Genomic DNA, 12,914 nt, shown 5'->3' with positions numbered 1-12,914 from the left:
TGGAACTTTTTGGCCGAAATGCAAAGCGCTATGTGTGGCAGAAAACTAACACTGCACATCACTCTGAACACGCCATCCTCACTGTCAAATATGGTGGTTGCAGCATCATGCTCTGGGGGTGCTTCTCTTCAGCAGGGACAGGGAAGCTGGTCAGAGTTGATTGGAAGATGGATGGAGCCAAATACAGGGCAATCTTGGAAGAAAACCTCTTTGAGTCTGTAAAAGACTTGAGACTGGGATAGAGGTTCACCTTCCAGCAGGGCAACGACCCTAAACATAAAGCCAGGGCAACAATGGAATGGTTTAAAACAAAACATATCCATGTGTTAGAATGGCCCAGTCAAAGTCCAGATCTAAATCCAATCGAGAATATGTGGCAAGATCTGAAAACTGCTGATCATAAACGCTGTCCATCTAATCTGACTGAGCTGGAGCTGTTTTGCAAAGAAGAATGGGCAATGATTTCAGTCTCTAGATGTGCAAAACTGGTAGAGACATACCCTAAAAGACTGGCAGCTGTAATTGCAGCAGAAGGTGGTTCTACAAAGTATTGACTCAGGGGGCTGAATAATTACACACACCCCACTATGCAGTTATTTTTTTTTTAAATGTTTGGAATCATGTATGATTTTCGTTCCACTTCTCACGTCTACACCAGTTTGTATTGGTCTTTCATGTGGAATTCCAATAAAATTGATGTTTTATCAATTTTACTGCCACCTGTTTGTGGCAGTAATATGACAAAATGTGGAAAAGTTCAATGGGGCAGAATACTTTTGCAAACCACTGTACACCACTGGATGTGACCCCAGACTATTATACTACACAGAGCAGGGGCAAAACTAGAAATGACCGGGCCCCCCTGCAAAAATTAGTATGGGCCCCTGGCGCGCTAAGGACCATTTTGGGGGGCAGGAGGGGTTGCAGCATGAGGAGAGAGCAAGGCCACACATTGGCGGGGAGGGGGGGACAGTCCCCACCTCCCTCACCTCGGGCTCTCCCCTCTGCGCTACCCTCCAGCATCAATCATCAGTGGCAGCAGGAGACGGGCAGAAGTCCGATCTCTAAAGCCCAATCTACACGATACGATTCTTTGTGCGATTCGATTACGATTCTATTTACGGTCCGATTAAATCCGACATGTCCGATCTGAATTCGATTCAATTCGATTTGCCATTGTTTTGCAATGGCAAATTGAATTGAATCGAATCCCCATCGGACATGTCGGATTTAATCGGATTGTAAATAGAATTGTAATCAAATCGCACAAAGAATCGTATCATGTAGATTGGGCTTAAGTGTCTCACGCTACTTCCTGTTTAAACGTCTGCGACCCCTCTTGCCCCCCAAACGCCCCCCCCCCCCCCCCCCCCCCCGTGGGTGCAGGTGCTGCAGCCCCTATTGTTACACCACTGACACACTGATACATGACCCCAGACTATTAAACTACAGAGATTTGTTACCCCAGACTATTATACTACAGAGATATGTGACCCCAGACTATTATACTACAGACATGTGACCCCAGACTATTATACTACAGAGATGTGACCCCAGACTATTATACTACAGAGATGTGGCCCCAGACTATTATACTACAAAAAGATGTGACCCCAGACTATTATACTACAGATATGTGACCCCAGATTATTATACTACAGAGATGTGACCCCAGACTATTATACTACAGAGATGTGACCCCAGAGTATTATACTACAGATAAATGTGACCCCAGACTATTATACTACAGAGAAGTAACCCCAGACTATTATACTACAGATATGTGACCCCAGACTATTATACTACAGAGATGTGACCCCAGACTATTATACTACAGAGATGTGACCCCAGACTATTATACTACAGATAAATGTGACCCCAGACTATTATACTACAAAGATAGGACCCCAGACTATTATACTACAGATAAATGTCACCCCAGACTATTATACTACAGAGAGATGTGACCCTAGACTATTATACTACAGAGATGTGACCCCAGACTATTATACTACAGAGATGTGTCCCCAGACTATTCTACTACAGAGAGATGTGACCCCAGACTATTATACTACAGAGGGATGTGTCCCCAGACTATTATACTACAGAGAGATGTGACCCCAGACTATTATACTACAGAGAGGTGACCCCGGATTATTATACTACAGAGATGTGATCCTGGACTATTATACAACAGAGAGATGTGACCCCGGACTATTATACAACAGAGAGATGTGACCCCAGACTATTGTACTACAAAGATGTGAGCCATGACTATTATACTACAGAGATGTGACCCCAGACCATTATACTACAGATAAATGTGACCCCAGACTATTATACTACAAAGATAGGACCCCAGACTTTTATACTACAGATAAATGTGACCCCAGACTATTATACTACAGAGAGATGTGACCCTAGACTATTATACTACAGAGATGTGACCCCAGACTATTATACTACAGAGATGTGTCCCCAGACTATTATACTACAGAGATATGTGGCCCCAGACTATTATACTACAGAGAGATGTGTCCCCAGACTATTATACTACAGAGAAGTGACCCTGGACTATTATACAACAGAGAGATGTGACCCCGGACTATTATGCAACAGAGAGATGTGACCCCAGACTATTGTCCTACAGAGATGTGACCCCAGACTATTATACTACAGAGATGTGACCCCAGACTATTATACTACAGAGATGTGACCCCAGACTATTATACTACAAAAAGATGTGACCCCAGACTATTATACTACAGAGAGATGTGACCCCAGACTATTATACTACAGAGAAGTGACCCCGGACTATTATACTACAGAGATGTGTCCCCAGACTATTATACTACAGAGATATGTGACCCCAGACTATTATACTACAGAGAGATGTGTCCCCAGACTATTATACTACAGAGAAGTGACCCTGGACTATTATACAACAGAGAGATGTGACCCCGGACTATTATGCAACAGAGAGATGTGACCCCAGACTATTGTCCTACAGAGATGTGACCCCAGACTATTATACTACAGAGATGTGACCCCAGACTATTATACTACAGAGATGTGACCCCAGACTATTATACTACAAAAAGATGTGACCCCAGACTATTATACTACAGAGAGATGTGACCCCAGACTATTATACTACAGAGAAGTGACCCCGGACTATTATACTACAGAGATGTGACCCTGGACTATTATACAACAGAGAGATGTGACCCCAGACTATTATACTACAGATATGTGACCCCAGACTATTATACTACAGATAAATGTGACCCCAGACTATTATACTACAGAGAGATGTGACCCTAGACTATTATACTACAGAGATGTGACCCCAGACTATTATACTACAGAGATGTGTCCCCAGACTATTATACTACAGAGAGATGTAACCCCAGACTATTATACTACAGAGAGATGTGTCCCCAGACTATTATACTACAGAGAAGTGACCCTGGACTATTACACAACAGAGAGATGTGACCCCGGACTATTATGCAACAGAGAGATGTGACCCCAGACTATTGTCCTACAGAGATGTGACCCCAGACTATTATACTACAGAGATGTGACCCCAGACTATTATACTACAGATATGTGACCCCAGACTATTATACTACAAAAAGATGTGACCCCAGACTATTATACTACAGAGAGATGTGACCCCAGACTATTATACTACAGAGAAGTGACCCCGGACTATTATACTACAGAGATGTGACCCTGGACTATTATACAACAGAGAGATGTGACCCCGGACTATTATACAACAGAGAGATGTGACCCCAGACTATTATACTACAGATATGTGACCCCAAACTATTATACTACAGGGATGTGACCCCAGACTATTATACTACAGAGATGTGACCCCAGACTATTATACTACAGATATGTGACCCCAAACTATTATACTACAGAGATGTGACCCTAGACTATTATACTACAGAGATGTGACCCCAGACTATTATACTACAGAGATGGGACCCCAGACTATTATACTATAGAGATATGTGACTCCAGGCTATTATACTACAGAGATGGGACCCCAGACTATTCTACTACAGAGATATGACCCCAGACTATTATACTACATAGATGTGACCCCAGACTATTATACTACAGAGAGGTGACCTCAGAGTATTATACTACAGAGATGTGACCCCAGACTATTATACTACAGAGAGGTGACCCCAGAGTATTATACTACAGAGATTTGACCCCAGACTATTATACTACAGAGATGTGACCCCAGACTATTAAACTACAGAGATTTGTTACCCCAGACTATTATACTACAGAGATATTTGACCCCAGACTATTATACTACAGACATGTGACCCCAGACTATTATACTACAGAGAGATGTGACCCCAGACTATTATACTACAGAGATGTGACCCCAGACTATTATACTACAGAGATGTGACCCCAGACTATTATACTACAAAAAGATGTGACCCCCAGACTATTATACTACAGATATGTGACCCCAGATTATTATACTACAGAGATGTGACCCCAGACTATTATACTACAGAGATGTGACTCCAGAGTATTATACTACAGATAAATGTGACCCCAGACTATTATACTACAGAGAAGTGACCCCAGACTATTATACTAAAGATATGTGACCCCAGACTATTATACTACAGAGATGTGACCCCAGACTATTATACTGCAGAGAGATGTGACCCCAGACTATTATACTACAGAGATGTGACCCTGGACTATTATACTACCGAGATGTGACCCCAGACTATTATACTACAGAGATGTGACCCCAGACTATTATACGGCAGAGAGATGTGACCCCAGACTATTATACTACAGAGATGTGACCCTGGACTATTATACAACAGAGATGTGTTAACCTAGACTATTATACTACAGAGAGATGTGACCCCAGACTATTATACTACAGAGATGTGACCCCAGACTATTATACTACAGAGATGTGACCCCAGACTATTATACGGCAGAGAGATGTGACCCCAGACTATTATACTACAGAGATGTGACCCCAGACTATTATACTACAGATATGTGACCCCAGACTATTATACTACAGAGAGATGTGACCCCAGACTATTATACTACAGAGAAGTGACCCCAGACTATTATACTACAGAGATGTGACCCCAGATTATTATACTACAGAGATGTGACCCCAGACTATTATTCTACAGAGAGATGTGACCCTAGACTATTATACTACAGAGATGTGACCCCAGACTATTATACTACAGAGATGTGACCTCAGATTATTATACTACAGAGATGTGACCCCAGACTATTATACTACAGAGAGATGTGTCCCCCAGACTATTATACTACAGATATGTGACCCCAGACTATTATACTACAGAGATGTGACCCCAGACTATTATACTACAGAGATGTGACCCCAGACTATTGTACTACAGATATGTGACCCCAGACTATTATACTACAGAGATGTGACCCCAGACTATTGTACTACAGATATGTGACCCCAGACTATTATACTACAGAGATGTGACCCCAGACTATTGTACTACAAATATGTGACCCCAGACTATTGTACTACAGATATGTGACCCCAGACTATTATACTACAGAGATGTGACCCCAGACTATTATACTACAGAGATGGGACCCCAGACTATTATACTACAGAGATATGTGACCCCAAACTATTATCTACAGATATGTGTCCCTAGACTATTATACTCTAGATATATATACGGCTCGGTGGTTCTATAGGCACGTTGCTCTGCTTACCTTTATACGCTGGCACATCAGTGAATTGCAGGTCGGCTCTAGAATCCTCGCACATATCACACATGCAGCAGCTTGTCACTCAGGATTTCATGAAGCTTATCGCCCAGGTGGTTTTTTTAAGGATCCAGTCCTTTCTGTGACACACAGGGTAGCAGGGAGCTCTGAGGTTAGCAAGGAGCAGCCAATACTTCCTCCAGCACAGAAGTTAGAGCAGACTGCACAGGTTAGCAGAGAGTACACAGGTTAGCATGGAGCAGTCCTTCCTCTAGGACAGAGGTTAGCAGGGAGCTTGGAGGTTAACAGGGATCTCTGAGGTTAGCAGGCAGCACAGTCTTTCCTCCAGTACAGAGGTTATCAGGCAGCACACAGGTTAGCAGGGAGCAGCCACTCCTTTCCCCAGTACAGAGGTTATAAGGGAGCACAGAGGTTAGCAGGGAGCAGTTCTTCCCTCGACACAGAGGCTAGTAGGGAGCTTGGAAGTTAGCAGGGAGAAGAGAGGTTAGCAGGGAACAGTCTTTCCTCTAGCATAGAGGTTAGCAGGGAGCTTGTAGGTTAGCAGGGAGTAATCCTTCCTCCAGCACACAGGATAGCGGGGGGGTTTGAGGGTTAGCAGGTAGCAGCCTGTCCTTCCTCTAGAACAGAGATGAGCAGGAAGCTCAAAGGTTAGCAGGGAGCAGCCAGTCCTTCTTCTAGGACGGAGGTAAGCAAGGAGCTCAGAGGTTAGCAGGCAGCAGCCAGTCTTTCATGTAGCAGAGAGGTTAGTAGACAGCACAGAGGATAGCAGGGAGCAGCCAGTCCTTCTTCTAGGATGGAGGTGAGCAGGGAGCTCAGAGGTTAGCAGGGAGCTCAGAGATTAGCATGGAGCAGCCAGTCTTTTCTGTAGCACAGAACTTAGTAGGAAGGGCAGAGGTTACCAGGGAGCAGCCAGTCCTTCTTTCAGCACACAGGTTAGCAGGGAGCTCACAAGTTAGCAGGAAGCAGAGAGCTTTTGCAGCAGGAATCTGCTTGCAGGCAGACACTTGTACTGACAAACACACACCTTTCTGCTATAATCCCCGGAGCAAAGAACAACAGGCAGCAACAGAAGAGAAGTTTCATCAGGGGGCGCCTCACCCCCCCCCCTGTGCCCAGCTAGAAGGCCATTGCTAGTGAAGGGTGGGCTTCCTTTACATATGGAGACACATGTTAGTGTGAGTGGGCTGCCCCCCCTACCCCCTGCCCCTCTGCCAGCACATGCCCCCCCAGCTGGGTGTAACTGGAGCTCTCTATTGTTCCCTATATTTGACAGGAGATCAGAGGCTTGTGGAGTGTGTGTGTTCAGCTACTTCTTCATTCTCCACATGCCCAGAATATCTGGGGAATAACACATCTTCATGCTGCGCAACGTCCAGAATTAACATTCCCCCAGCCTAATCCCTGCGGTTTCTGGTGTCTCTCCGGAATTCCCAGCGGATTGGTAAAAAGATGGAGGAGATACAATATCATGTCCCAGCCAGAGCCAAGCCTGCCCAACAATGTCACCTCACCAGCATCATCTCAGGCTGCAGAATTCCTACAACTAGGCTGGAATAGAAACTGCATCCATTACAGCCTTACTGAACACAGACTGGCACACAAGAGACATTTCACTGCTTCATTGTCTTGTGTGGGCATGGGAGCAGCAGAGAGGAGAGAGAAGGAGCAGCAGAGAGGAGGGAAGAAGAGCAGAGAGGGAAGAGGAGCAGAGAGGGAAGAGGAGCAGCAGAGAGGGGAGAGAAGGAGCATGGAGGACAAAGAGAAGGGGAGAGGAGCAGAGAGGGAGGAGGAGCAGCAGAGGGAAGATAAGAGCAGAGAGGCAAGAGGAGCAGCAGAGAGGCAAGAGAAGCAGCATAGAGGGAAGAGGAGCTGAGAGTGAAGAGAGAGACATAGAGGGAAGAAAAGCAGCAGAGAGGGTAGAGGAGCAGCAGAGAGGGGGACAGAAGCATCAGAAAGGGGCAAGAGGAGCAGAGAGGGAACAGAGAAGCAGCAGAAAGGAAAGAGAGAAGGAGCTGGGAGGATAGAGAAGGATCTGGGAGGACAGATAAGGACCTAGGAGGACAGAAAAGGATCTGGGAAAACAGATAAGGACCTAGGAGGACAGAGAAGGAGTTGAGAGGACAGAGAAGGCACTGGGAGGATAGAAAAGTAGCTTGGAGGACAGCAAAAGAGCAGGGAAAACAAACGACATGGGAGGACAGAGAAGAAGCTAGCAGGACATAGAATGACCTGGGAGGGCAGAGAAAGACCTGGGAGAACACATAAGGACCACATAAGGACCTGGGATGACAAAGAAGGACCTATTTGGACAGAGAGGGACCTGGCAGGACAGAGAAGTAGCTGGGAGGACAGAATGGACTTGGGAGGACAGAATGGACTTGGGAGGACAGATAAGGGCCTAGGAAGACTGAGACAGTTCTGGGAGGACAGAGAAGGAGCTGGGAGGACAGATAATTACTTTGGAGGACAGAGAAGGAGCTGGGAGGAAAGGTAAGGTGCTAGGAGTACAGAGACGGACTTGGGAGGACAAAGGAGCTGGGTGGAAAGAGAAGAAGCTGGGAGGACAAAGAAAGACCTGGGAGGACAGTGAAGGACATGCAAGGATAGAGGAGGATCTGGGAAGACAAAGAAGGACCTGAGAGGACAGAGAAGTAACTAGCAGGACAGAGAAGTAACTAGGAGAAAAGATAAGGAGCTGAGAGGACAGAAAGGGTCCTGGGACAACAGAGAAAGACTTTAGAGGACAGAGAAGGGGCTAGGAGGGCAGAAAAGGTCCTGTGAGGACAAAGAAGTTGCTTTGTAGGACAGAGCATGACTTGGGAGGACAGAGAAGGACCTGGAAGAACAGAGAAAGAGCTAGGAGGGCAGATAAAAACTTGGGAGTACAGATACATAGCTGGAAGGACAAAGAAGGACCTGGGAGGACAGAAAAAACCCTGGGAGGACAGAGAATGACTTGGGAGGACAGAGAAAGACTTGGGAGGACAGAGAAAGACTTGGGAGGACAGAGAATGAGTACCTGGGTGGACAGAGAAGAAGCTGGAAGGACTGAGAATGAGCACCTGGGAGGACAGAGAAGAAGCTGGAAGGACAGAGATGGACCTGGGAGGACAGAGAAGGACCTGTGTGGTTGGAAGCTCCTTGCAGTAGAACTCATGCCACATTTGCTAGTTTATGTAGTTTATTAACACATGATTGTGTATAAGTCCACTGAGTCACATGCCCTGTATATTTTAAAGGAAGGGTAATCATTGTTAGCCCTCATTGTTCTTTGATGATAGTAATTGCTGAAAAATTCCTGGGTCTTTAGGTGACATAAAATCTTGCATCAAGCAGGCAATCAGTGAAGTCATTATAATTAATTTGGCCACAAGAGGCTAAAGAAAGAAGAGCGATTATTACAGAGTCTGGCTGTTTCACATTCCTCCCAAGTCCAGCTATAAAGAGTTAAGTATCAGACTCTGCTCCTCCAAGCCTATCAGCTGCTGCGACCTCTGAGTCTGGCACGTGCAGAGGTCACCCTGCAGGATATTCAGCTGCCACTTGACCTTGTCTACCTGGTTGTCAGGATCAGAGGAGGCTGAAGAGCAGCTGTCCCCCTGCTCATTTCTCCACCTCTGACATACTGAGGACCCTTCATTACCCCTAAATGCTGCTGAACCCATTCTAAGACGCTCTTCTCCAGATTCCTCAGTCCCCCAGTTCCTCTAGTAGTGAGATCTCTGCTTTTCCAGGTCTGCAGAAATACTGCACCTATTGCTGGAGTGCTGGAATGCAATGATGTGTCAGCTTCTTAATATTACAGAGCCAATCTAATCCAACATGCATACAGACTTTTCCGGATTGGTTGATCCTCATCAGTGCATGGCATGGATTAATATGGCTGTATGGAGTAGGACTTGAAGCACCCAGAGTTACAGATTGCCCAGCAAGCTCATGGTGAACCAGAACGTCTAGGAGTGTACAGGGCTGAAAGAGATCAAAAAGCCTCCTTACAAGAATGCTATGCAAAGCAGAAGTTTGCCTTCTTAAAACAACAAAGAGATGACTTGCATATTCAGCAGTGATGCATTGTGGGACACCTCAAAGCTCACTCCAACCTTAATAATCACAAATACCTTCTTTTTTAAAAAGGCAAACTTCTGTTTAAAGGACCTCCAAGGTGAAAATAAACTGATGAGAAAAACAATTGAATCTATCCTCAGTTTTCTAAAAATGACTTTTTTTTTAGATATCCCACCCTTTTATGTTACATTTAAATCTATTCTTTACTGGAATCATTGTCTCTGCTCAATAACACCTTCAGTGAAGTAATTCGGAGCACTAAATTATTGACCCTTTTTATCTCTTTCCTGTTCTCAGAAGCCAATAATGACAGGAAAGTGTTTTATGGCTGTAATTACTTATAAGTGAGGACTATGCTATAGTCTTGACCCAGTCCGACTTGGGCAGAAACTGTCGCTTGCATGCCCGATGTTCAACTTTTTCAGGCAGAGAAAGAAAAAAAGGAAGTTATTTGTGTGCTTGGCACTGTACAAACACATGTCTATCTCATCATGTCACCTCTTTTTTTTACTTTAACACAGTTTTCCCCAACCCTGTCCTCAAGGCCCACCAACAGTGCATGTTTTGGGGAAATTCACAGAGGTAGTTAATCAGCTCACCTGTGCATTTTAGTGTTTTGTTTTTTGTTTTTTTTTTGCATAACTGTTGGTGGGCCTTGAGGATCTGGTTGGAGAAAACTGCTTTAACATATCATCTTAGTAAGAAGGCTTTTTGGTGTCTTTCAGTCCCTTACACACTCCAAGGAGTTGTGGTTCACCATGGGCAGTCTGGAAATGAGGTGGTGAGACCTCTGCACTCATAAGTTCCCAGCTCTGCACACCCTCTGTCCCCTTTACTTTGGGCATCCTGCTGAGTCTTCTGGGTGGGCAGAAGGTTAGTATCTATGACTTGGCCAGGGGCCTGTCTCAGGAAGGTGTAGGCATTAGTAATTCTGTAATTTCTCCAGCTGTCCCTGGCTCCTGGAGTCACATGATCCGCTGACACGTGCCGCCTGTCCTGGGGCAGCAGGGAAAGTAAACAGACACCATTCCCTTCATAAAAGGTTGATGAGGCAACCAGCGAATTGTGTAATCAGAGCTGCAGCAGCTGGTAGGCCGCATCCCCACTATCCCTTATTCGGAAGGTTTGGATAATTGATGGGATGAAGCGTCTGCTGGCCTCCGTATTTTGCTTGACCCATCACTATCTAAAGCTTGGTACACACTTTCAATTTAAAATGGCCAATTTTACGCGTAGGTATTATTTGGCCGCGGATGAGCTGAATGATGGCTAACCCTGCTTCGGGCTCACATCCCCGGCGGCGCTAAATACTACTCCCCCTCCAAGTCGTAGCAACTCGGAGGGAGGTGTAATTTGGGGCTGAATTACCCTTACGTGGGGTGCGCAGATTAGCGCTAGTGCTATGGCAGCGCCCAGCTTGACCACCTCTGATGACACCGGAAGGATGAAACCTGGTCAGGAAGAAGAACGGGCATTCTCTGAACTACAGTCTGGTGACTTTCTCAGCACTTGGCACTTTCCTGGTTATTGCATAATAGTGTATTGATGCGTTTTAAAGCAAAAGGGTTCAGTGTGCAGTGTGCACGGACCCACGATGTGAGCTTGTGTTTTCTTTTAATGATTTTGAGTTGTTGCAATAAAGTGTACCCCCTGTGTATGAACTCAGCCCTGACTCCTGCATATATGTTTTTTGGTGATGGTCACTGTCTCCAATACAGGGCACAGGGTGTCTGCAGGCTACACAGTGTGCGGGAGTGCAATAGAGAGCGCTGAGGATTATCTTTTATCTTTGACATACTGTTCCATGGTGGATTGGAAAACCTCTGGCTGCTGACTGATTATTAATACATCTGCACTTATATCACTACCAGATAGGGGGAGAGAGAGAGAGAGAGAGAGAGAGAGAGAGAGAGAGAGATATAGCGCATTGAATCATAGCATAGGGTATAGCCCATATCATATCTATCTATCTATATTGATTAAAAGATTAGATAGATAGATAGATAGATAGATAGATAGATAGATAGATAGATAGGCTTGATGCACTAAAGGTGGCAGATTAGCAGCAGATAGATCATCAGATAGATTTTCTGATCTATCTGATGTGTTTAGGACCATTTTTTACTAGGAACAGATTTCCAATAGATTTCAGAATTAAATCTATTGAAAATCGATCTTATGGCATTCTTTTGCCATCAGATTTCCATTAGGTCCAATGCAAATTTCTTTGATATCCCCGCACTCTGATTGGCCCAATAGGCTGCCTGTCAAGTTTCCTCTCAAGTGACAGGCAGCCTATTGGGCCAATCAAAGTGTGGGGATAATGTATTTTAAAGTGATTGGACTCGCAGGGGCTCAGGGCAGGAGGAGTGGAGCTCTCGTCATTGCCTATTAGCGGGCAACTTCATAGCGCTTGCTATGCTACTCTGATAAGGCATGATAACTCTGATAAGGCGTGTTAACTTTGAAAAGGCATGCTATTTGTCTAAAGCTGGGTACACACGTTGCGATTTCCCGCTCGATCTGCGGGATTGAGCAGGACCGATCGATTATTTCCGGTGTGTTCGATTCGGTTTCGTTCGATACAGCCGTCGATTTTGCATGATAAGTATGCAAAATCGACGGCTGTATTGAACGAAACTGAATCGAACATGTCGGAAATAATTGAATCGATCCCGTGGATTGAGTGGGAAATCGCAACGTGTGTACCCAGCATTAGTAAATCAAGCCCATAGTTAGACAGACAGACAGATGGACGGACGGATAGATAGATAGACAGCCCATTAAATGTTGGCATAAGGTATAGCCCATATCAAAGAATCTATCAGCATAGATAGATGGACCTGGGAGGACAGAAACGGACCTGGGATGACAGTGAGGAGCTGTGCATTTAGGGGAGGGGCGGAGTCGAGAGGGGAGGAGCTGTGAATTTAGAGGAGGAGCTCTAAAGATATGGGAGGAGCTGCACAGAAAGGGGAGGAGCTGTACATAGAGGGGAAAAGCTAAGCAGTTAGGGGAGGAGCTCTGAAGAGAGGGGAGGAGGTAAGCAGAGA

The 12,914-nt window shown here is 45.2% G+C and overlaps 1 protein-coding gene across 3 annotated transcripts in view; it reads right to left on the bottom strand.

Annotated features, from left to right (window-relative positions):
* DLK2 (delta like non-canonical Notch ligand 2) overlaps nucleotides 1-12,914 on the bottom strand; it is a 65,663-nt gene that overhangs the window by 35,186 nt on the left and 17,563 nt on the right. Inside the window, exon 1 of one of the 3 annotated variants that reach the window (XM_068232573.1) lies at nucleotides 5,782-6,939. The exons of the other annotated variants lie outside the window; for them this stretch is intronic. The gene's annotated coding sequence lies outside the window, so the exon portion shown is untranslated. Of the gene's footprint in view, nucleotides 1-5,781; nucleotides 6,940-12,914 lie in introns of those variants that run through there. 3 annotated transcript variants of the gene reach the window in all.

This window comes from Hyperolius riggenbachi, chromosome 4 (assembly GCF_040937935.1).
Source record: "Hyperolius riggenbachi isolate aHypRig1 chromosome 4, aHypRig1.pri, whole genome shotgun sequence".
Lineage (NCBI taxonomy): Eukaryota > Metazoa > Chordata > Amphibia > Anura > Hyperoliidae > Hyperolius > Hyperolius riggenbachi.
The sequence above is the reverse complement of the archived record's forward strand: the minus strand, read 5'-3'. Positions and strand labels throughout refer to the sequence as shown.